This window comes from Caretta caretta, chromosome 12 (genome assembly GCF_965140235.1).
Source record: "Caretta caretta isolate rCarCar2 chromosome 12, rCarCar1.hap1, whole genome shotgun sequence".
NCBI classification, from domain to species: domain Eukaryota; kingdom Metazoa; phylum Chordata; order Testudines; family Cheloniidae; genus Caretta; species Caretta caretta.
The window spans coordinates 27,760,935-27,785,862 of NC_134217.1; the positions used below are offsets into that span (position 1 = coordinate 27,760,935).

At 41.6% G+C, this 24,928-nt stretch overlaps 1 long non-coding RNA gene across 1 annotated transcript; it reads right to left on the reverse strand.

The window, feature by feature from the left end:
* Nucleotides 1-22,808: 22,808 nt before the first annotated feature.
* LOC142068628 (uncharacterized) lies at nucleotides 22,809-24,350 on the reverse strand. Its single transcript, XR_012664507.1, has 2 exons — nucleotides 23,918-24,350; nucleotides 22,809-23,329 (listed from the first exon to the last, which is right to left on the reverse strand). It is a non-coding gene; the product is annotated as an uncharacterized LOC142068628 (long non-coding RNA).
* Between the last annotated feature and the right edge of the window lie 578 nt (nucleotides 24,351-24,928).

Genomic DNA, 24,928 nt, shown 5'->3' on the forward strand with positions numbered 1-24,928 from the left:
CAAAATGCATTTCATGGCCATCTGGTGAACTAATTGACAAATAATTGTTGTTTCATTAATTCTTTTTATTACATTAGTCTCTAGAAAGACCAAGATCAGAGCCCCCTTGTGCTTGGCGCTGTTCAAACACACAATAAGACACTCACTGTCCAAAAAACGATTACACTCTAAATAAATATACAAAAGGTAGTAGAAAGGAATTATTATTATAGGTTGGGTTAAACCTCACTGAAATTGCTAAGTGTAACAGCCAGGCTTCATTTGGGATAAATGTAAGAGACAATGGGGACCTTAAAACAAAACACAGGCACATGTTGCCACCAGTTTGGGGTAACTGCACGTGTAATGCTCCTCTATGGTCCACCACAGACACCCACTCTCAGGCTCTCCAGCTGTCACCTCTCTCAGGCAGAGACATATCCCTGACTGGGGTATTTCCAGGCTGCACAATTCTCTGACTACACTGAGAATTCCTGAGCCTGTCTGACTGCTTCAGCGGGCCTGCTTTGCCTTCTCCTCAGAGAGTTCAAACAGCATTATTGCCCATAGCTATAAGTTACCACATAGCTTTTCCTAAGCAAGCATAGTTAGTCTTAAAAGGTGAAAGCATTACCAATAAATCATTTTAAAAACAACAGAAGAACCTACACACATGCTAATAAGAGATCACCCCAACTTCAACAAGAGCTCTGATGGAGTCAGTCCTTCAAAACCACCAAGGGATTTTTCTGTGGTCACTGTCAGGGAGCCAGATGCAGCAGGGTCTGTCTCCCAGTAATATTCTGGGCATAGCTAGCAGGGGCTGCCTGATTGAGTGAACTTCCTGAGTGGTGGAACTTCTCAACGTGTTTTATGCTGCAACTGCACTTGATCCTGCTTCTTGAGCCTGCTCTAGCTCCCATCCAGCCTCTGCTCACTCTTGTGTCAGCTTCAGTTCTTGCTTTTCCCCATCTTTGACCATCCTGGCTCTGACCCTTGGCTCCGCTTTCCCACCATGCATCTGGCTCACCCACTGGTTCTGGCCTTCGACTTCTGATCCTCAGCCCTGCTTTCAACTACACCCCCAATGTCCTTGATTCTTGACTCCAGCTGAGCTCGGCTCCATGCTAACCTCCAGCCCTGGATATCCTCCGGGTTCTGACGATTAGGCCAGACCAACCACCCAACCACATCCCAGTCTTGATCCTAACAGTCACAAGTTCATAACTGTTAGCTCAGAACAAGCACACCCACAAATGTATGAGTCGCTGCTTTTAGACAGTTTGGGCCTCTGATCATGTCCTCATGTTACAGGTGATCATCAGACAATGGTCCCTCCTCAGGCAAAGCTTCAAAAGCTGAGTTCTTGCATAATCAGAGTGGGACCATTGTTTCAAATAGTCCTTTGACACTCCTAGCACTTCCCAGGGTTTACATTAGTCATGTTCCCCCCCTAGAGAAGTTATACACAATCCCACAATAGTACATAAACATTTGTACTTTTAATACAATGAACTTCTAAAATACTTAAGCCGAATTCAATAAGGTTTAACTTAACTCAGTAAATTTTGTCACACATATCAGCACCCAAAACAAAGGCACCTGTGAGGCCATTCAGGAATTTGCGCTAGCTATTGTTTGGCAGAGGTGTGTGTGTCTGCGTGTGAGAGAGAAGCAGGAGAAGCACCAGACGAGAAACAGGATTTGTACATTCTTTAGAAATAAACAGGATTGCAAAGATATTGGACTCCACCATCAATGTCTCCTGCTAATGGAAACAACATGCAGGGCCCTGAACTCTGGCTAGCCACTCAGGCGAAGAAGGGGTTACATGATTATTGCCATTTCACAGGTTGGGGACTGAGGCAGAGAGATAACGGGCTAGATTTTTAAAGGTATTGAGGCACCTAAATATGCAGATTGGCCCTTAACTACTATATCAATGGAAGTGAGGCAGCTAGATGCTTTTGAAAATCCCACTAGATACCTATCTCCTTCCTTAGGCACCTAAATAGCTTTACAAAATCTGTCCCCAAGTTGTGAGCCTAAGGACACCCAAGAAGTGTGCAGCAGAGCTGGGAATTGAACCCAGATCTCGAGCCCCATCATGTGCTTTAACCATAAGATTATATGCTCCCCATGCGTCTTCAAGTTATATTTTCTTAGATTACTTTTATTATGGTTTTCACTGCAGAGCCACTGCGGTGATAGAAAAAGTAAAATGGATTCTATCCCATTTCGTGTTTCCAAAAATATTGAGTTGCAGAATCTGTCTTACCAAGGAAATATAGCAGGGGGGAAAGAACACAGCTTGATTTTTAGATACCAGGTTGGGATTTCATCTTTTAAATCTTAAACAGAGAATTTGAACTGGAAATCACTGAAAGAGAATACATTTGGAACCTGAGATCTTGCAGAGTTACATTTCTGACTAGTAGCTCTCTAAGTTTAAAAAAAAAAAAAGGATTCCCATGAGCGTGACAACAATAAGACTCCAGTACTTTCTTGTTCACTTAGCCTCTTTGCTTTTTTCTTTCTCTCTGTTGCAATATATTCTATTGCTGGTGACTCAGCTAATATCTTAGCAAGTCTGCACAATGGAATAATTTGCAAATTCAGAGACACTTTTGTAACCAAGATAAAACAGGCTCGAAATAATGACCCAAATATTTTCTCCTAGATTTGCTTGTGAAGGGTCCCCTCCTTGTAAAGATCTCCCTTCCCCCATTCCAATAGAGGAATGGGGGTGAGAAATCTGTTTCTTCTATGGTACTGTTCTGCCTTCTCCTCTGGCTGGGAGGTTGTTTCATAGGTTCAGGTCTATGCAGGAGCGATGGGGTAGGACTGAGGAGAGAAGAAGAAAAAGATGGTAGAGTAGGTGGTAAACACTTAGGCCCAGATCCTCTAAGCTATTTAGGCACCTAACTCCCATTGAAATTAATGGTTGGTTTCAGAGTAACAGCCGTGTTAGTCTGTATTCGCAAAAAGAAAAGGAGTACTTGTGGCACCTTAGAGACTAACCAATTTATCTGAGCATAAGCTTTCGTGAGCTACAGCTCACTTCATCGGATGCATACTCCGATCTCTAAATATCTTTGAGGACTGAGCCTTACTTCCTTCTCTGATCCCAAGGAAATAAGCCCAGAAGATATAGCAAAGTCTCCAATTGCAACCTTTTCAGTAGAGCTGGAGTGGGGATTGCTGTAGCCACAGGTAGCATGGCACCATTTGAGCTAGTTAACCAGGGATCAGGGTGTGACAGGGGCCAAAACTGGAGCAGAGGGAAACAAAGCCTTCATGAGATCCCCTGAATTCCCTCCTTCGGGTCTAGGGATGAGCCACACAATTTATTCCAACGAGTGAATCCCAACAGACAGAAAAGGAATTCTGTGATAGGCTCCTCAGAGAATTCCTTCCCCAGATTGATGCTCCTCCTGTAGATTTTATTGCAGGAAGGGTGGATCCAGGCCAAAATGATTAATGGAATATAACATTTTTCTGCAACCTGAAAATACAGCTACAGCTATTGAGTGTTAACAAACAGAATTTACATTTACAAGCACAGAGATCTATTTGTCTGAGATCTGCTTTTCAGCATTCACTATAATTTATAGGTAGCTGAGTTTTGGTCATGGAGTTATTTCAAATGTTAAAAACCACCAAGTAGCTGTTTTCTAGCTGCTGAGCAGCTCCAAGTCTTCCACTAAGCTTACACTGCCATCCCTCTAAAACAAAAGAGCCATTAATAAACAGCTCTGCATGTTCAGAGTAGCACAAGAAAGGACTGAGAGCTGCAGCTTCATTTCAGAGGTAATAGACTAAATAATGAACAAACGACACAAGTGTAGTTTGAGGCTATTATTTTTACTAATGTGTGTGTCTTGCGGTAGGTAATGTATGCGTATGCGGTGAGGTCTTTCTCTGGGAAAGCATTCTAAAGGTTATTTACACTGAAATCTGGTTTGCGATACATTTCTATATACATAGACATCTAGACAAAAGCTTCCAAGAGACAAATCCTGCAGCACTGAGTGAGTTTTTCATTAGCATTTACTCAAGAGAAGTCCATTGAAATCAGTGGCAGTTTGCCTGAAGGGAAATGGGAGGAACTGAGGCAGGTTCTCAGGATTTGTCTCAAAGTTATTTGACTTCTTTCAACAAAAAAAATCAAACTTCACTCTAACTTATGCTGGCTGTTCCATTGCCACAATTAGAGCTTTCTCAGACTTTCATCATGGAACATAAAAAGAAGCAAAACTGCCCTTTTCTTTTCTCATATCAAGTTTTGTTACAAGCTAACTCTTGGCACAAGGTACAAAAGGGTTTGAAATTAATAAATGTTTCAAAGGCAGCTGGGCCAAGAGTAGAGTGAATCTTAAAGCTCCTCCTGGATTATGAGTAGGGATTTATAGTACGCATTCAAAACTAAACTAAATATGGACATTTTGCATAGTTTCATCCTCAAGACAGGAAGAGTTGGCAGTCTGAGCTGAGTTCTCAGTTTTATTTGAATCTGAAACTCCAAGCAAAACTCAGGAGGGGCAGATACATGCAGACCTGCCTCCCCCAAAATTGCTAACCCGCTTGCAAATGAGTCCAAATTGCACACAGATCTAGTTACAGTCCTATAAGCACATAATCCACACAGGCACATAACTCTTAACTCTTTTATCATTCCCTTACATACAAAAATGAAACAAAATGCTAGCATAACTTCTAATGGTAACACCAATCACACGGCAACATATTGAAAGAACAATGGCTGAGGTTCTGTGCTGTGCACCATACAGAACTCACAGCCCAAGAGGAGAATTGTTTACCATGGCTTTAAAGACATCTTTTGCCCTCCTGATCCTGGGCTGCTTGATGGAAGGAGGTGGCTGGAGAAGTCCCCAGAATAACTTGAACATCACTGGGGCTGCCCTGCAAGGTACACCACTGCCCAGAATCTCTATAGTGCTAACTGAAGAAATGCCCCATTCCCTCCAGGGTTTGTGAGGGGGCCCTAGGAAAGCAGCTATACAGCTGCCTTCCTCAGTTCCTGCACTGTGGGGTGGGAGGGAAGCTCCTTCAGCCACATCCAAGGTTTTTAGGACCCCTTTATGCTGTCCCGGCCCTTAATTTGGCACAAAGGGGCCATAGCAAGGTGAGGATCTCGCTCAATGTCTGTTTAATGTATGTTTTTTTCAACCAGTTTCTTCATAAAGTGAAAATAATTTTTTCACCTCTATCTGGGTGGCTGGACAGCAGGAAGGAGAAATTTGGAGGGGGAGTTGGAAATATTTCTTTATTCAGAAACAGTGTAATTACTGATAATTAAATCACCAAACTTTCGCAGCGTCTCACAAATATATTGTTAGGAAAGAGGCCGGAAACATAGGCAATCATAGACCTCACTAAAGTACATGGATGCATTAGGTTCTCACTGAAACTCCTGTGTGTAAAAAACAAACAAACAAACAACAGCTGTGGCTAAAGAAGGGGGCTAATACCCAGGACCCCCTGGAAAGACCAGGCAAACCACAAGGCAGCATGGAGCTAAAGGGGTTTGCTATGTTTCAAACTCCAACACCTGGGCTCTGACAAAGCTATTGTGAGTCAGCACAGAGACAGTCTGTGTTTTCCAGTGAGCCTGTGTGGGTCCCTGGAGAGAAGTAAAGGCAAGAGGGCTGATTCAAGGGATAAGGCAGAGGTGCCACAATGGAAGCTTCCTGCTGTTTAGGAAAGACGACTGGTGTACATTTTGGTAAATAAACAGACTGCACTAAGAAAATAACCTTCCTCTGGGTCACTAGTTTATCATCCACATTACAAGGCCCTGAATTTCAGCTACCACTCTGCCAAAGGAACAACACTATTAATTAATTTAGCCTCGCAACATTCTTATGAGGTAAAGGAAGAGTGACCCCCCCTATTCTACAGATGGGCAATTGAGAACATGACTTGCTCAGGGTCATGCATGAAATCTGAGGCAGAGCCAAGCATTGAACTCAAGTCTCCTGAATCCCAACCAAATGCTTTAGCCACGTGCTCCCTAGTATAGTGTGATTGCCATCCTGCTTGCTGAGGGTACCAGGTACGTGATGACATTCCAACTGATGGCAATGGATATCAGCATGCAGCAACAAAGACCTGTGCAGCAAAGGACTGGCAGTCAAAGGGATAAGTAACAATTGTAAGCTAAATTTTTTGCATTTTTAGCCATCTGTTTGCAAATAATAATCTCCGCCCCCCCAAGAACTGGTTCCAGCACACCTATGTTTCTTTATGGAGCACAGCTCTATTTTAGCTCTTCATGGTGATGGCATGAGCTTACTACACTAGTAATTGTAATAGTAATAGCAGTGCTAGTTGTGAGGAGCCACAAAAAACATTGGCAAGTGGTCGGCACATGTAAACACAAACTCCCTCCGCTTCTAAAACATCCTGATGATAAAATGTAAGAGCCTTACAATCCCAATACTTCGATTAAACGTAATCACAAAATCTGAAGTCCAAAATAGTATAGTGCATTATGAGAGCAAAAGTGCAGATCACATATGCTGGATTTTACTAAGCAGAATGTATTGCTTTCCAAAGTACACATAGCCTACAGCTGGAGCGAAGTTTTGCATAACAATTGTTTCTGAAACTAGTCCCTGTTGACTGTCTTTGGGCTCAAGTGTGCCACCATTACTCATGTGGACTAGTACTTTAATCCATGGGCCATTCCATTGAAATTAATGGGACTGTCCAGATCGGATTCTCAGCTGCACTAAGGCTGCTTCATATGGCTCTTTCTACCATAATGACAAGGCTCGCCTGTGCAGGAGACAGAGCTTTCTGGGGCCAATACAAAACTATGGTACAACCTCCCCTAGGAATTTAGGGCTATCACAGACACTACCCCTGATTTACTACAAGTGCAAGGTGCAAGTTTTGATCTGCCTTCTCTAAAACACACATAGCAGGGTGTACATTTAAAAACCCAAACCTAAACAAACCTACCAAAACAAAACATTAGACTGCACATTCAGAGGAGAGGATCAGAGAGGAGAGGAGAGTCACCTCTCTTAATGCACTATTGGGAGGCATTCAGATATTATGGGAATGAATGCAGTATAAGATCCTGTATAGAACAGAATAGAGATGTCTTAAAGTTGCAGTAAACTACATGTAAACTCATTTTTAGGCCCCCTTAAAGTGCCAGAAAAGTATAAAGTGACGTCAGTATAAACAAGAATCAGGCCTAACATGACAATTGAAGAATCAGGCCACTAGTGACAAAGGTTCTGTGACTAACAACTCCCTTGACATGGAAAGCCAGTGTGTGGGTATTGGGGGAGTGTGTGTGAGTAGGGGGATTGGGGGGCTGTAAAGGAGGAAATCTCGAGGAGTCCCTTGTGGAATGCCTCCCTAGCTCTCCTGTTTTGGATGCCAGGCTTGTGATCTCTTTTGAATAGGCTGTGGGGCCCTCTTTCAAATCTGGCAAATGTCAGGGGATATATGAGAACAATGGCTCCAGGGACATACTCTATCAGGGATCCCTCCTGGGCTATGGACACTTGGGAGGAAGAAAAGCTATTCCATGGAAAAGATAATACAATTCCAGAGGAGGAAATGTGCCCCTGGGGCATTGCTCAGTCCCCTGGCCCAAAGAGCCATCTCCCCTGGCCCACAGAGTTTGGAACATCTTCCACAGGTTTGGAACAGCGATAGCAACACAGAGAGGACAGAGGGGACTATCAGCAGATGGAAATTGTTTTTTGTGCACAGATCAGGGTGGGGGTACAAGGGAGAAAAGGATCTGATCCTGGCCTATGGAATTTGCATAGGACCCTTTTGTAAAACACTTTTCTGTTGTCTCTGAACATCAATCTCCCTGCATGAAAATTACCCTAGAATTCCCTCATAGTTAACGTGGACTCAGAAAAACTATTTCAGTCTGGGTAAAATACAGTACCATGAAACTCCATAAATCTATGAAGTTAATGACTGAACAAGTTATACATTCTGATTTATTGTCTGCTTTGGCTCAAACCAACAGAACTATAATTAAGGGAGGGGAAAAAATCCTTGCTCTCTGTATATTTATAACCTTGTCATTTTAATATTTGGCAGCCCTTCAGCTGCTCCATATGGTCGCAGTATTAAGCTTTACCATAAAAGGAACTAAGAAGCAAAATCTGAAGAAAGCTGATATTGTATGGTTTAAAAGTCTGGCAGTAGAAATAATAATCAAGGAAAACTTTCAACAACAGGCGTTCTGCGGTACCTCTGCTACTTCAAAGGGCATGTAATGAAGCACCACCATCCTCAACATTCCTGGTGGACTGTCTTCAGACTCAACATTTCAATTTCACTTTAAACACGACTTAGAACATATACATAAGCATCTATTGTTAGCCCCAACCTAAGTTGAATCAAGAGATGACATTGGAGACAGACTGAGAGGCAACAATAATACAATTAGGATTTAGAAATGGTTATGAAGAGGAAATTCCACATCATCTTAAGTGGAATAGTATAAAATTTCAAAGAAACAAACAAGTTTGCAAGAACAAATGGAAACTGATACCACCATGTTTTGCACAGTTCTAGCTTTAAAGTTTAGTCTTATTTGGATATTATAATTTATTATAAACAAGGTGAATTTCACTAAAGCATCTGTGCAGCCTGAAGTGAACTTACTGTTATATTAATCTACAATTTATATATGGGTACCTTTGAGTAGATGGTCCTCTTCTCCAAATAAAGTGTGCTGACACTGTATACTCTCAAACTAACCCCCTTCTTGGTGTTCAGCTTTATTGATAATGCAAATGAAAACTGCAGAACAGAAATCACAGCCTAGCTCTCTGTCCAAGCTTGACTGTTCCTCATGTTTCCTGCAGGATCTTCTGGTCTCTGCCCCTAGTTTCCACTGACCAGAGTCACTCATACCTGTCTTATATCCTCTTCTTTAAAAGCCAGTCCTGCCACAGTTAGCAGAATTTACTCAGCCTCTTTAGTCAGGATTCTAACCCCAGCTGATAAGCGTTGGTCAAGAAAAAAAATCCTTTCATCCTTATATGAAGTCAGAGATCCTGCCATCCTGCTACAGTACCTTTTCATTGTCTTAGATTTGAATTGTACTTTTGCAAAATGTAGAATAATCCTTTATTATTCAGTAAATTCCACTTTTTCAGCATTGAAAAAAATTAATCTTCCCTTTTCAGGTTTAGATGAGATGTGACTAAAACATACTTTCATGCATCCAGCTGCCTAGGGTACTGCCCCCAAAGCATGGGGCAATACTGCAACTGCAAAGTATAATCAGAACTATTGCCTCTAAGGACCTTTCTGCATTATAACCAAGTTGGTAACTGGCTAATAACATGCTGGTATTAAACACCATTTGTGAACACTGGCAACAAAAGGTTAGTAGTCATGGCAGCTAACCATGTGTAACAAATACCTCCCAACAGGTCAGTCTGGCACATGTTTGGCTTCCAGCAACCTTGTCACAACACTGTTATTATGCTGGTAAACAGAAAGAAGAGATCCTCAGCTAGGATGATGTCAACAGAAAAAAATGGTCTAGATTGTTATAAAGGAAAATGTTGAGTGTATCAATTAAAGAATATTCTTTTTAAGATGTATGCATGCAATCAGTTTTTCCTGTAAACAGTAAACATTTTATTTTCCCCCGTATTCTAGCAAGATGAAAATTCACAGCTGTGGCCCTTGCTGGGTAACTAGGTTGGCCTGTTCTCCTTTCTACCTAGGTTCTTATCACCATGATATCTGAATATTACTCAATGTATTGACCCATATGCTGCTAGTGCCACTCTATGCATGTCCTCTGGGTACTTTGTCATATGCTGAAGCATTATAAGGTAGCTGCCCAGGTTTCCTAGAATGGCCTGATGCAAATATAACTAGGCAGAGTGGTAGACACGGATACACAAATACATCTGAGACATCACCATTAGGAAACAAGCTGTTGTGTGAACTCAACTCAAACATGTTTGTTGTATTGTCAAGATTGATGGAAATGTTACAACCTGATTATAAAAAACACTGTTATCATGTTACAGCATAGGCAAGGCCTCGCAAGGTGCAAGATTGTTAAGATTGGCTGATGCTGCAATGTAATTTCCCTGAATGCTGCAAAATACTGCAATTGCAAATCTATCTATTGACATCCACAAACATCTGTTTTAATTAATCTCTTTAACTGATTCACCCAAAATTCATCTATGTTAACCGATTCAGACAAACTCTAGCCACATTGCCATTTCCACCTGTGCCCTACACATTTCAACTCCATTTCTCTCAAGTGAAATGTCTATTGGTCCCTTAGCATCATTTGTACTGTCCTTGTAATTCACTTGTCAAATTATGTAAATTACTCTTTTGTGATAAACTTCAGCCTGAATTCAGTATTTACTCTAAAATGATGAAATTTTAAATCATGGCTTCATTTTTTTAAACTTTATCCAGTGGGAGGAGTTCATCCAATTTTTGTTAATTAAACGTATTCATAGTTTTGGTGATATTTCTACATGTTTTCATTGTGTGTCAAACAGCCAGTATTACACGGATACATTGTATTTGGCTAGAAAACAAGCTTATCATCATTATCTCCGATTCAGGAAATATATGGTGCAAGCACGGGAAAATACTCTATTTTAGGGCTGGTATTAAAACTGGTAGATTTGCAGTTTTCCTGTTAATGAATCTAGGAAAACATTTCTCTCTCTCTATTTATATTTATATTTCACTAGTAAACATACACTCAATCTTCCACTCTACCTTTGAAGTAAATCGTGGTTTCGCCAATGACTTACATGGTGCAGGTTCTTACCCCATATATGCTACAACATTAGAGAAAATTAAAACATATCCAGTCTCTCCCAAACTAATTAATAAAAGCAGCAGCTAGTGTAAGCTTGGAAGTTCAGAAACATTATAAATACTTGATCTACTCTGCTTTTTCTTGCCAAAATAATTTTGGATTAAAATGTTGGTTTCCATCCTTATAGCTTCTAATCCAAACCTACTCATCAGTGGTACAGGAAGTTGTCAGGGTTTTCGTATTATCTTATTGCTAAAGAAATCACTTTTTTTTTGGTATTAAAAATGTAGAATGTTAGCTCTTTTTTGAGATACAATGATGTGTAAGTACTGTACATTATTAATGGAAAGCAGATCAAACCCAAGACTATACTACATGAAGCTTTATAAGTAGGTGGAGTATGCAAGCTACCTAACCCTAACAAATATCTGTTCTTTGGATAAGGAACATATTTTGACTATATTTAGACATACTAATATTTAGAGAGATCTCTATCTCCCATAGATAATTTAGCCTGTCTCTAGCAGAGAAATATACAGAAGACCATTTTTTTCTCTTGCGCACAACATTGAAAGTCACGGAGTAACTCAACTGACCTCAAGAGAGTTGGTATGAAGTAACTGAGTATCGTATATGGGCTACTACCTTTTAATGAATAATTGGCCAAATCAGTAAGAAGCCTTTGTGTTCAACCAAAGGCAAAATGTTGCCCATGTTATATACAATGTAGATAGAACATTTGTGAAAAGAATGCTCGTGCCATTCATAAATACGAAATCAAAAGGGCAAAGGCCCTGATTTTGCAAGGTACTTAACATAGGGCAAACATTAAGTATTTTCATCTCAAAAAAGACAAATGTGCCTAACTTTAAGCATGTGAATAAATTACTTTGTAAAACTGGCAAACTCAGATTGAAAATAAGGTGCCAGTTGTCAACAGTGAGAGTAATTAACCACTGGAACAACTTACCTAGAGTTGTGGTAGACGCTCTATCACTGGCAATTTTTAAAACAAAATTGCCTGTTTTTCTAGTTTAAACAGAAACTAATTCAGGGATTGTCAGGGACAATAATTCAGGGAAGTTACATGGACCATTATGCAGGAGATCAGACTAGATGATCACAGTTGTCCTTTCTGGCTTTATAATCTGTGAACTGGGGCCTGAAAAAATTAAGACACTTGAGATCCTCAGCAAGTATAATAGCATGTAAAACATGTCTTGATAGTGGCTTTCCTCTCAAGCCTACAGAATACAGAAGAAATATTTTTCATGTGTAAAAGCTATAATGCCTAATGTTTTACTTTAGAATATGATTTAAGTAGAGATTTTACAAGCCATTAAACCAATAACTGTTGGTTGATAGAGCTGGTTTCTTTAATTTTGTTACGATATTATCACACATCAAACAATCTTATTCAGTTAAAGATGCATTATGCTGAGTTGCATCTTATGGCTTAACATAATGTAACACATAGCATTTTACTTCAGATTGTGGATAATGGTTGTATTGTATTGAAGCGTCTTCTTACATTTCCAAGGTGTCACAAGGAATTAACCGCAAAACTACAATACTTTTGTTCTTGACTGCTCATGAGGCTGATATGAATATGAGCAGGTGAGGTAAACATCTTTGATATGTACCAATGAAACCTGAGCATTTGTGCTAAAACGTTAGCTTATCATGTAACTATGTCCCACTGAGATTCCATGGACTGAAAGGTAGTAAAATAAGGCACTAGGTAAAAGAATAGGACATACCATTTACAATTAACTTACAAAGCCAGACATGTTCTATCACATTATGCCCAGTTTTGCAATATATGCCCTGTATGATCTTTCTAGGGTCAAGAGGATTGCACAGAATTTTCCCCATGACATTTAATACATTTTCACTGGTTATTCTAATTAGATATAGCTAAACTAGGCATAAGTGAATTCATCCCTATAATATAATATCCCCTCTTCCTTTACACCACTTTGAACATTATTTTTGTTCTAAAACCAATCTTAAGTAGAAGTGATATTTAGGATCTGAACTAATTGATTAATTTTTTTCTCCCATTTTGACTTGAATGGGAGTTTTGCCTGATTATGGACAACAGAGTAATGCCACCAATTGAAGAAACAAAACTTTCAACAAGTGTTCTGTTTGCACCACAAATGTTTCAAAAGAGCCAGTTAAATATTCATTTGATAATAATGTGACATTTTTATTTAGAATCTTCTACATAATCAATGTAGAAAGTATGAAACATCCAACAATCTTTCATAATCTAATACTACTGGTTCATAGAAAACTTTAACTCATTGTTTATTAACATAGGGGCAAATCTTACCAGCAAACTCCATGGTTATGAATGGCCTTGTTTGTTGTGGAATGTTATAGGATGGAAAGGCACCATTCTGGATCACCAAATCGGCAGGGATTCTTTCCATTTGTCTGAAGATGGGAGTTTTGTGGCTAGAAGCACAGTTGAGTCTCTACTGGGTCTTCAGCTTAGTAGGTCAGGTTTGCAGCCATTGTATATTTGCCACTAACGTGTAGTCTGAGGGGCGGATTCCATGGAACTCATTAGTGCACAACCCAGGTAATCAAGATTTGTTCATATAAAATGTATTACAATATCTCAATTCAATTATTAATGTATAATAAAGTGCATATCTGGTATATTACATTTTGGTCTCCTCTTCATTTCCACATTGAGAAAATGTCCATGTACTCACAGAGAAAAAAATAACCAACCTTCTCAACAAATATTTTTTTTATAACTGCAAATGGATTACATTTCCAAAACTGAATTACTGTGCATTTTACCCTGGGTTATTTTGAGCAATTACTTATATGAGATGAGTTTTTAACATTTAAAAATATGTGCAAATATGTTTTGCAGAATCACAAATTATTTAAACAGTCCATACATAATACCAGCAGTAAAAATCATAGCAGTCCTATCAAGCTAATGGAGAGCCTCATGGAAAGATAAGTTAACAAAGGAAGAAGCAGTGGCAGTAAAAAATTACTCTGCTTTGAGTCCAAATGGTAAAGTAGCTTGAGAAGGCTAAGATTTCATGTGGAGTTAGTTTCAAATATGAAAGAAATTCAAACATAATATAAAAGACCCCATTTAACATGTAGCTACAGAGAGGTGAAAAATATAGAAGTGTTCCATCTGCCCAGCCACTCATTAAAATTACAGCTATCTAGAGGCTTTTGCAAATTTAGAAAACTTCCTGGAGAAGTTCTTTATCTTTAAATGAGTAGAATAAGAGTCTTAAAGGGCATGAATTTCTTCATCTAGTGATGGTAATTTGAATGGTTCTTGAGCTTACAAAAATATAAAATAAAGAAGCCTGATTAGAGATCACATATTAGATGGTGGATAGTGGTAATAAAAGCTACTCTACTTAATGGTCTGCTGATCCTACTCAGAGAAAAATGTCTCCTGTGATTTTTTTATTTAAAAATGTAAAAACTCCATTGCTGCTGGTAAAACCTTCAATTTTCTCTACATCTTTTATACAGGAGATCAATGCTGTATGACACCGACGACCAAATTCTATTCTCCTTGTACAAATAGTCCCGTTAACTTTAGTAGGGATACAAGTGTGAATGAAGCAAGTTGGAATTGCCCCTGAGTGGTGCTGTATTACACGATGTAGCACAGCTCGATATAATTAATTGCAAAGAGATGTGAAAGTTACATGTAAGGCAGTGGTGGGCAACCTGCTGCCCATTAGGGTAATCAGATTGCAGGCTGCCAGACATTTTGCTGATATTGACTGTCCACAGGCATGGCCCCCACAGCTCCCAGTGGCTGCAGTTCGCCGTTGCCAGCCAATGGGAGCTGCTCCCATTGGCCAGGAACGGTGAACCGCAGCAGCGGGGAGTTGCAGGGGGCCATGCCTGCGGATGGTTAATATCTTGTGGCCCGCAATCAGATAACCCTAATGGGCCGCATGCAGCCCGTGGGCCGCAGTTTGCCCACAACTGATGTAAATAGTTTGAAATCAACTTATCTTTTAAGGTTTGATCCTGTAGTTTCTATGTATGTTTAAAATCCATTGAAATAAACAGATATAGAATGTGCTAAAGTATGCTGGACTAAGCCCTAAATAAATATAATCTTTTATGTCAGTTACTTAGTAATAAGTGTAATAGACCAGAATATCTAGATTGTTCAACCCTTCCTCACATTAGCAAATGTTAGTATGAGTTGTACCACTAAATTCAAGTCTTTGGGACTAATATGAATGAGAGTGCTCCTCACTCGGAGTACTGGTTCCACAACTGGACCCAAAGCAAGATGGCATCAGAAAAATAATTTAGGGCCATATTTTGCTGCCCTTACTCATGCTATTACCTTACTATGTGAGTAGCACCATTGATTTTAGCAGCATTATTTGCAGAGTAAGGTACCACTGAGTGCAAGTAAGAGTGCTAGAATCCAGTCTTCACTATATTACTATAAAAAAAGTACTATGCATATGCTTAAACTTGCAAATGTGTCACATATTTAGGAACCACTTCACCTACCTACAGGCAGCAGAGACCTCATACTGCAGAATACCTCACATACAGTTAGAAAAAAAACAGCATGGGGTCTGTTCTTAGAATAACATGCCTGTCTTATTGCTGTGGGTTATCTGTCATCATGTGCCATAAAGTAACAATGCAAATACAATGCAATCTGATGTGGCTTCAGTTTTAAAGAAATGGTCTGTTTTGCTAACAGCAGGTAGAAGTGGGAAATTTCCCACGGAACACGGCTATTTTCCCTGCCTGGAGGCAGAAGGACTGTATGCCGCAAGTCTGAGCAGCACCTTTACTTAAACACCATAGAAATTATTGGAATACTTTTGATACCACACTCAGAAGCTAAATAAATGAAAACATGCCAAGATCCTCTCCTCCCCATCAAGTCAAAGGTTTTGACTTTTCCCCAATTCTTTTTAAATCCACTTGAAAAGAAAGAACAATGTACAACTTTATCACTTTGATAGTCCAATAAACCTCCAAAAGAAAATATTTTCTGAAAGTTTAAAGGCTCAGAACTTTGACCTCTTATGAGTTAATCCCCTCTCCCATTACTAAGCTGTTTAGCGAGCACAATCATGGTTAAACTGGAATATACAGTACTGCAGAGGTTATTTATTATCATTGTTATCTATAGCAATACTTTCAGTAATCAAGGAAGTCAGGGTTGTAATACTGACGATCCCTGGGGAATGAACCTGAGCAGGGATTTTCATTAATTTTGCACACATGAACTCTGTGTTTCATTAGTGAGCTAGCTGATATAAAAGAAAACAAAAAGACTGGCATCACACAACACATCATCTCATCGGCATTCAGCAGAATCACCATAACATAAAGGAGATTAAATCCACAGAAAGAGGGGTAGCACTTTATTTTTTCCCCAGTTACTAGGAATCATTTCTTTCTCTCTGTCCTCTCCACCCCAGTGTACCAATAATAAAGCAATTAACATATAGGATGCTAAGCATAAGAACCTATGACTCATTCCACCTGGAGTACAGGGGTGTAGATCTGACACATAGGCGTTTGCATCTGCTAGATAGACAGCCAGATATCTTTTGTGGAGATTATCCTGAGATGTTTCATAGTGAAGTGTTGCCATGCCCACTTGCACAAACTACAGTAATAAATCCTCTTCCAAAACCAGATCAGTGACTGCAGCAGAGGCACCATTCGCACTTCTGTCCCAATTCGGAGGCACAATGAGAAACTTTACACTCTCTACAGAAGTTAGAGGCAGGTTGTTTTCAGTTAATCCAGCAGTGGTAGCATAGCATTAGCTACTACAGCAGGATGATTGGTTCTCTGAGGCTTTGGTGTGAAGGCAGAGGAATAAAGGACAAAGGGTTCTTGGAATTCTCTGCTATGACTTCTTGCCTCATAGCAAGACCTCTTGCCTTCTTTGCCAGCCTGTACCAACACTTTACATTCTTCTAGCGCCAGATTTTCAGTGGGAGTTAAACACGTCACCTGCTTAGGTACTTTTGAAAATCCCACTAGGCAACTATTGCTTTTTTAGGCACTAAATACTTTTGAAAAGTAGGCTCCTATTGACAATGGACAGGAAAGCTATTTCCTTCATCTTTTTTTTTGCTCTCACACATATAGTATTCAGAAGAGCCAAATCACCCACAATGGACAGCATTAAACCACATTCCCCCCCCCCCCACAAAAATATATAAAGAGTAGCTAAGGAAGATATTATGAGAGGAAAAGAGTAATCATTTAAGTGTCTGAGAAGAATGACCAGCATCAGCCATGGAAATAAGAGAAAAGGCTTCCGAAGCAACAGAGTTACATATCAAGCCAAGAAAATACGGGTTAACAAGTACTTATACCAGCCAGGATTTTCTCAAGATTTTCATAGTGTAGAGTAGAAAGTGTGAACATAGAGAGATCATCTCATGGATCACGTTCCTTTCCATTAATGACCATCTCCTCTCCCATTTACAAACACATGTTCCTTGGGTCAACTACAGTTTCTACCATGGAAAAGTAACATTAAGAAAGTCTTAATTTAATATAGCATGTGAAAATAAGGAGAGTAGCCAGTACCATATGACCAGTCAGTTCTCCATGAATCACCAGTGGTCCAAGAACTGTAATATGAGACCCTCTGTCCTAGTCCATATATGTCTAAGTGAAGGGTCACCAAGTTATGCTTTTTTCTGACTTAGTTTGATTTTTTTTAAACTGAGCTTTGTTACAGGTTAACATTTGGGTAATTTAATTTTTATTATATTTTCAAATGAAAATATACATATCTGAGCAGCAAATAATGTGCTCAAAGGTATACAGCCAATGAACAAACAAGCCAATTAACTAAATAAATCCTGGCTGACAGTGTTATTTCATGTCACAGATAATAATAATAAGATCAGACAGTGAGAGATCCTGCAGGCAGATGCAATAAACATGATCAATAATATAACTAAAGAGAAGAATGAAATAAAAGAAATAACATATTAACAAAGTGAAACTAGCATGCCCAAACCTCATCTCCAATCATTGAAACTGAAGGAACCTAGTAAATATTTTCAAATTAATTAATATGTTTATGTTTTCAATTAATTAATAAGATAGGTTGACATTATATTTCTTAAGAGACATCTCTTCTCCCACTTAATACAATTCAGCAAATTAGTATCCACCACAATTAGGACCTACCTGTTTTTTTCTTTTTTTTTTTTATTAAGGCAAAGTCACAACAAAACGTTAACATTCTACATCGTACAATACTTATTACTTATTCAGGATCAAGTTAATATTCAAATAAGCTGGCTAAAGATTCTGGCTTGCTTGTTGGAGAGCCCCACTCTTCTGAGTACACTAAAAAGGGTGACCAAATTTCTAAACACCAATCCTTTTTTGGCACTTCTCTTGTGTATTTACTTGCCATGAAAGATTTCCATTACAAGGACAGTCCATATTTTACTATACCACATGCAAATATATTTTTTAAGGTAGTAACCTCTCAATCCCAGTTTGCCAAGCAACCAACAATTCCCTCTTTCAAATCTCTCTTTTTCTGTAATGGCAGTAAGCGCTAAATTCACTAAGCTATTCCCTCTTGATTTTTTCTGTCTTCTTTGTTTGCCTTTTAGACTTGAAAGACCTTCAGGGTAAGGAATCTCTTTGCCTCTTTCTCTGAGTACACTGCTGGCAACATACAATAATAAAATACTGATCAATAAGCATATTTTAGTGCACCAGGGAAACAAACCAAATATAAAGAAAATTAGTTAGCTGAAAATTAAAGTGAAAAGAATTAGCACCATTGTCTCCACTGAAGTCCCAAACTCCCATTGACTTCAATGGAGCCAAAATCAAAATGTTCAAATTTGAGTGCTTGAAGTTAGGCACCTAAATCCATGGGAGCTGTGAGTGATCAATATTTCAGAGAATCAGGCGGCATTTATTAGCTGCCTAACTATGTAATTAGGTGCATATATTTGGCACCAATGGCATTGACCTCAGTGGGACTACTCTGAGTTTGTAAAGTTAAGCATGGGCTTAAATATTAGTTGAATTAGAACCCATGTTTAAAAATACTGGCATAATTATAGCCCTTTCACCAAGCCAATAACTACAAGCAATATTTCTGTTTCTTCGAGATACTGCATCTGAATCTCCCCAGCCTTGCAACTTATTATGTATGATGTTCATTTTAACTCACTCCATGAAAATTGGATAGATTTGTATTTTTTTCCATACAGATTATCTAAAAATGCACTATATAGATCACAATAGCAAACGGTTTAAAAAAAGGAAGTATCTCCCACATGAAAAACTTCAAAACCAGAGTCCAGCAAGAGACTGCTGAATTGGAATTCATTTGCAAATTGGATACAATTAACTTAGGCTTGAATAGAGACCGGGAGTGGCTAAGTCATTATGCAAGGTAACCTATTTCCCCTTGTTTTTTCCTACCCCCTTCCCCCCCCCCCCCCTGTTCCTTAGACGTTCTTGTTAAACCCTGGATTTGTACTGGAAATGGCTCACCTTGATTATCATACACATTGTAAGGAGAGTGATCACTTTGGATAAGCTATTGCCAGCAGGAGAGTGGGGTGGGGGGAGAAAACCTTTTGAAGTGATAAGCACCCATTTTTTCATGGTCCGTGTGTATAAAAACATCCTCACTGCATTTTCCACTTTTATGCATCCGATGAAGTGAGCTGTAGCTCACGAAAGCTTGTGCTCAAATAAATTGGTTAGTCTCTAAGGTGCCACAAGTACTCCTTTTCTTTTTGTGAATACAGACTAACACGGCTGCTACTCTGAATCCCACATGTTTAATGACCCTCAGACATAAATCCATGTTATAAAACTTATTTGGTCTTAAAAAGCTGTTTGTCTCATCTTAGTGACAATTCTTTCTTTCTACTTTGGTTTACGTTTTTGAGCTTTCTCTCTGGAAAATTAATCATTTTACATAATTACAGAAATTAGGTTTGTCTTTAGCCAGCAAGAGCAATTATTTGCCTGCCATGTCCTCCCTCTGCTGGACACTCACCAGGCTGTTGTGACTGAGATTCCACAGGCTACATCCGTGTGCTCTTTTGCTTCCCTGGGTCTCAATAAGCTGCAGCACCCTCTCCCCTCTTGGCCTCTGGCACACTTCTTTAGTGCAGACCCTGTTATCCCTTCACTGAAATGGGACTATGCAATCTAGCTGCCTTAGGGTATGTCTACACTATGGAATAAGGTCGAATTTATAGAAGTCGTTTTTTTAGAAATCGGTTTTATATATTCAAGTGTGTGTGTCCCCACAGAAAATGCTCTAAGTGCATTAAGTGCATTAACTCGGCGGAGTGCTTCCACAGTACCGAGGCTAGAGTCGACTTCTGGAGCGTTGCACTGTGGATAGTTCCCGCAGTCTCCGCTGCCCATTCGAATTCTGGGTTGAGATCCCAATGCCTGATGGGGCTAAAACATTGTCGCGGGTGGTTCTGGGTACATATCGTCAGGCCCCCGTTCCCTCCCTCCCTCCGTGAAAGCAAGGGCAGACAATCGTTTCGCGCCTTTTTTCCTGAGTTACCTGTGCAGACGCCATACCACGGCAAGCATGGAGCCCGCTCAGGTAACCGTCACCCTATGTCTCCTGGGTGCTGACAGACGCGGTACGGCATTGCTACACAGTAGCAGCAACCCCTTGCCTTGTGGCAGCAGACGGTACAGTACGATTGGTAGCCATCATCGTCATGTCCGAGGTGCTCCTGGCCACGTCGGCTGGGAGCGCCTGGACAGACATGGGCGCAGGGACTAAATTTGGAGTGACTTGACCAGGTCATTCTCTTTAGTCCTGCAGTCAGTCCTATTGAACCGTCTTATGGTGAGCAGGCAGGCGATACGGATTGCTAGCAGTCGTACTGTACCATCTTCTGCCGGGCAGGCAAGAGATGAGGATGGGTAGCAGTCGTACTGTACCATCTTCTGCCAGGCAGGCAAGAGATGAGGATGGCTAGCAGTCGTACTGTACCATCTTCTGCCGAGCAGCCATGAGATGTGGATGGCATGCAGTCCTTCTGCACCGTCTGCTGCCAGCCAAAGGTGTAAAAGATAGATGGAGTGGATCAAAACAAGAAATAGACCAGATTTGTTTTGTACTCATTTGCCTCCTCCCCTATCTAGGGGACTCATTCCTCTAGGTCACACTGCAGTCACTCACAGAGAAGGTACAGTGAGGTAAATCTAGCCATGTATCAATCAGAGGCCAGGCTAACCTCCTTGTTCCAATAAGAACAATAACTTAGGTGCACCATTTCTTATTGGAGCCCTCCGTGAAGTCCTGCCTGAGATACTCCTTGATGTAAAGACACCCCCTTTGTTGATTTTATCTCCCTGAAGCCAACCCTGTAAGCCGTGTCGTCAGAAGCCCCTCCCTCCATCAGAGCAACGGCAGACAATCATTCCGTGCCTTTTTTCTGTGCGGACGCCATACCAAGGCAAGCATGGAGGCCTCTCGGCTCACTTTGGCAATTAGGAGCACATTAAACACCACACGCATTATCCAGCAGTATATGCAGCACCAGAACCTGGCAAAGCGATACCGGGCGAGGAGGCGACGTCAGCGCGGTCACGTGAGTGATCAGGACATGGACACAGATTTCTCTGAAAGCATGGGCCCTGCCAATGCATGCATCATGGTGCTAATGGGGCAGGTTCATGCTGTGGAACGCCAATTCTGGGCTCGGGAAACAAGCACAGACCGGTGGGACCGCATAGTGTTGCAGGTCTGGGACGATTCCCAGTGGCTGTGAAACTTTCGCATGCGTAAGGGCACTTTCATGGAACTTTGTGACTTGCTTTCCCCTGCCCTGAGGCGCATGAATACCAAGATGAGAGCAGCCCTCACAGTTGAGAAGCAAGTGGCGATAGCCCTGTGGAAGCTTGCAACGCCAGACAGCTACCGGTCAGTTGGGAATCAATTTGGAGTGGGCAAATCTACTGTGGGGGCTGCTGTGATGCAAGTAGCCCACGCAATCAAAGATCTGCTGATATCAAGGGTAGTGACCCTGGGAAATGTGCAGGTCATAGTGGATGGCTTTGCTGTGGTGCGGCCATAGACGGAACCCATATCCCTATCTTGGCACCGGAGCACCAAGCTGCCGAGTACATAAACCGCAAGGGGTACTTTTCAATAGTGCTGCAAGCTCTGGTGGATCACAAGGGACGTTTCACCAACATCAACGTGGGATGGCCGGGAAAGGTACATGACGCTCGCATCTTCAGGAACTCTGGTCTGTTTCAAAAGCTGCAGGAAGGGACTTTATTCCCAGACCAGAAAATAACTGTTGGGGATGTTGAAATGCCTATATGTAGGCCTTGGGGACCCAGCCTACCCCTTAATGCCATGGCTCATGAAGCCGTACACAGGCAGCCTGGACAGTAGTCAGGAGCTGTTCAACTACAGGCTGAGCAAGTGCAGAATGGTGGTAGAATGTGCATTTGGACGTTTAAAGGCGCGCTGGTGCAGTTTACTGACTCGCTTAGACCTCAGCGAAACCAATATTCCCACTGTTATTACTGCTTGCTGTGTGCTCCACAATATCTGTGAGAGTAAGGGGGAGACGTTTATGGCGGGGTGGGAGGTTGAGGCAAATCGCCTGGCTGCTGGTTACGCGCAGCCAGACACCAGGGCGGTTAGAAGAGCACAGGAGGGCGTGGTACGCATCAGAGAAGCTTTGAAAACCAGTTTCATGACTGGCCAGGCTACGGTGTGAAAGTTCTGTTTGTTTCTCCTTGATGAAATCCCCCGCCCCTTGGTTCACTCTACTTCCCTGTAAGCTAACCACCCGCCCCTCCTCCCGTCAATCACCGCTTGCAGAGGCAATAAAGTCATTGTTGCTTCACATTCATGCATTCTTTATTCATTCATCACACAAATAGGGGGATGACTACCAAGGTAGCCCAGGAGGGGTGGTGGAGGAGGGAAGGAAAATACCACACAGCACTTTAAGCACAGCACTTTAAAAGTTTACAACTTTAAAATTTATTGAATGACAGCCTTCTTTTTTTTTGGGGCAATCCTCTGTGGTGGGGTGGCTGGTTGGCCGGAGGCCCCCCCACCGCGTTCTTGGGCGTCTGGGTGTGGAGGCTATGGAACTTGGGGAGGAGGGCGGTTGGTTACAGAGGGGCTGCAGTGGCAGTCTGTGCTCCAGCTGCCTTTGCTGCAGCTCAACCATGCACTGGAGCATACTGGTTTGGTCCTCCAGCAGCCTCAGCATTGAATCCTGCCTCCTCTCATCACGCTGCCGCCACATTTGAGCTTCAGCCCTCTCTTCAGCCCGCCACCTCTCCTCCCGGTCATTTTGTGCTTTTCTGCACTCTGACATTATTTGCCTCCATGCATTTGTCTGTGCTCTGTCAGTGTGGGAGGACAGCATGAGCTCGGAGAACATTTCATCGCGAGTGCGTTTTTTTTTTTCTTTCTAAGCTTCACTAGCCTCTGGGAAGGAGAAGATCCTGTGATCATTGAAACACATGCAGCTGGTGGAGGAAAAAAAAGGGACAGCGGTATTTAAAAAGACACGTTTTATAAAACAGTGGCTACACTCTTTCAGGGTAAACCTTGCTGTTAACATTACATACATAGCACATGTGCTTTCGTTACAAGGTCACATTTTGCCTCCCCCCACCGCGTGGCTACCCCCTCAACCTTCTCCCCTCCCTGTGGCTAACAGCGGGGAACATTTCTGTTTAGCCACAGGCAAACAGCCCAGCAGGAATGGGCTCCTCTGAGTGTCCCCTGAAGAAAAGCACCTTATTTCAACCAGGTGACCATGAATTATATCTCACTCTCCTGAGGATAACACAGAGAGATAAAGAACGGATGTTGTTTGAATGCCAGCAAACATACACTGCAATGCTTTGTTCTACAATGATTCCCGAGTACGTGTTACTGGCCTGGAGTGGTAAAGTGTCCTACCATGAAGGACGCAATAAGGCTGCCCTCCCCAGAAACCTTTTGCAAAGGCTTTAGGAGTACATCTAGGAGAACCGCGAATGCCAGGGCAAAGTAATCCTTTCACATGCTTGCTTTTAAACCATGTATAATATTTTAAAAGGTACACTCACCAGAGGTCCCTTCTCTGCCTGCTGGGTCCAGGAGGCAGCCTTGGGTGGGTTCGGGGGGTACTGGCTCCAGGTCCAGGGTGAGAAACAGTTTCTGGCTGTCGGGAAAACCGGTTTCTCCGCTTGCTTGCTGTGAGCTATCTACAACCTCCTCCTCATCATCATCTTCTTTGTCCCCAAAACCTGCTTCCGTATTGCCTCCATCTCCATTGAAGGAGTCAAACAACACGGCTGGGGTAGTGGTGGCTGAACCCCCTAAAATGGCATGCAGCTCATCATAGAAGCGGCATGTTTGGGGCTCTGACCCGGAGCGGCCGTTCGCCTCTCTGGTTTTCTGGTAGGCTTGCCTCAGCTCCTTCAGTTTCACGCGGCACTGCTTTGGGTCCCTGTTATGGCCTCTGTCCTTCATGCCCTGGGAGATTTTGACAAAGGTTTTGGCATTTCAAAAACTGGAACCGAGTTCTGATAGCACGGATTCCTCTCCCCAAACAGCGATCAGATCCCATACCTCCCGTTCGGTCCATGCTGGAGCTCTTTTGCGATTCTGGGACTTCATCATGGTCACCTGTGCTGATGAGCTCTGCATGGTCACCTGCAGCTTGCCACGCTGGGCAAACAGGAAATGAGATTCAAAAGTTCGCGGTTCTTTTCCTGTCTACCTGGCCAGTGCATCTGAGTTGAGAGTGCTGTACAGAGCGGTCACAATGGAGCACTCTGGGATAGCTCCCAGAGGCCAATACCATCGAATTGTGTCCACAGTACCCCAAATTCGAGCCGGCAAGGCCGATTTAAGCGCTAATCCACTTGTCAGGGGTGGAGTAAGGAAATCAATTTTAAGAGCCCTTTAATTCGAAATAAAGGGCTTCATCGTGTGGACAGGTGCAGGTTTACATCGATTTAATGCTGCTAAATTCAACCTAAAGTCCTAGTGTAGACCAGGGCATAGGCTCCCAGGACCAATACTGACTCTCCAGTTACTTAAGCACACTTGTCCCAGAACTCCAAGCTTGTGGG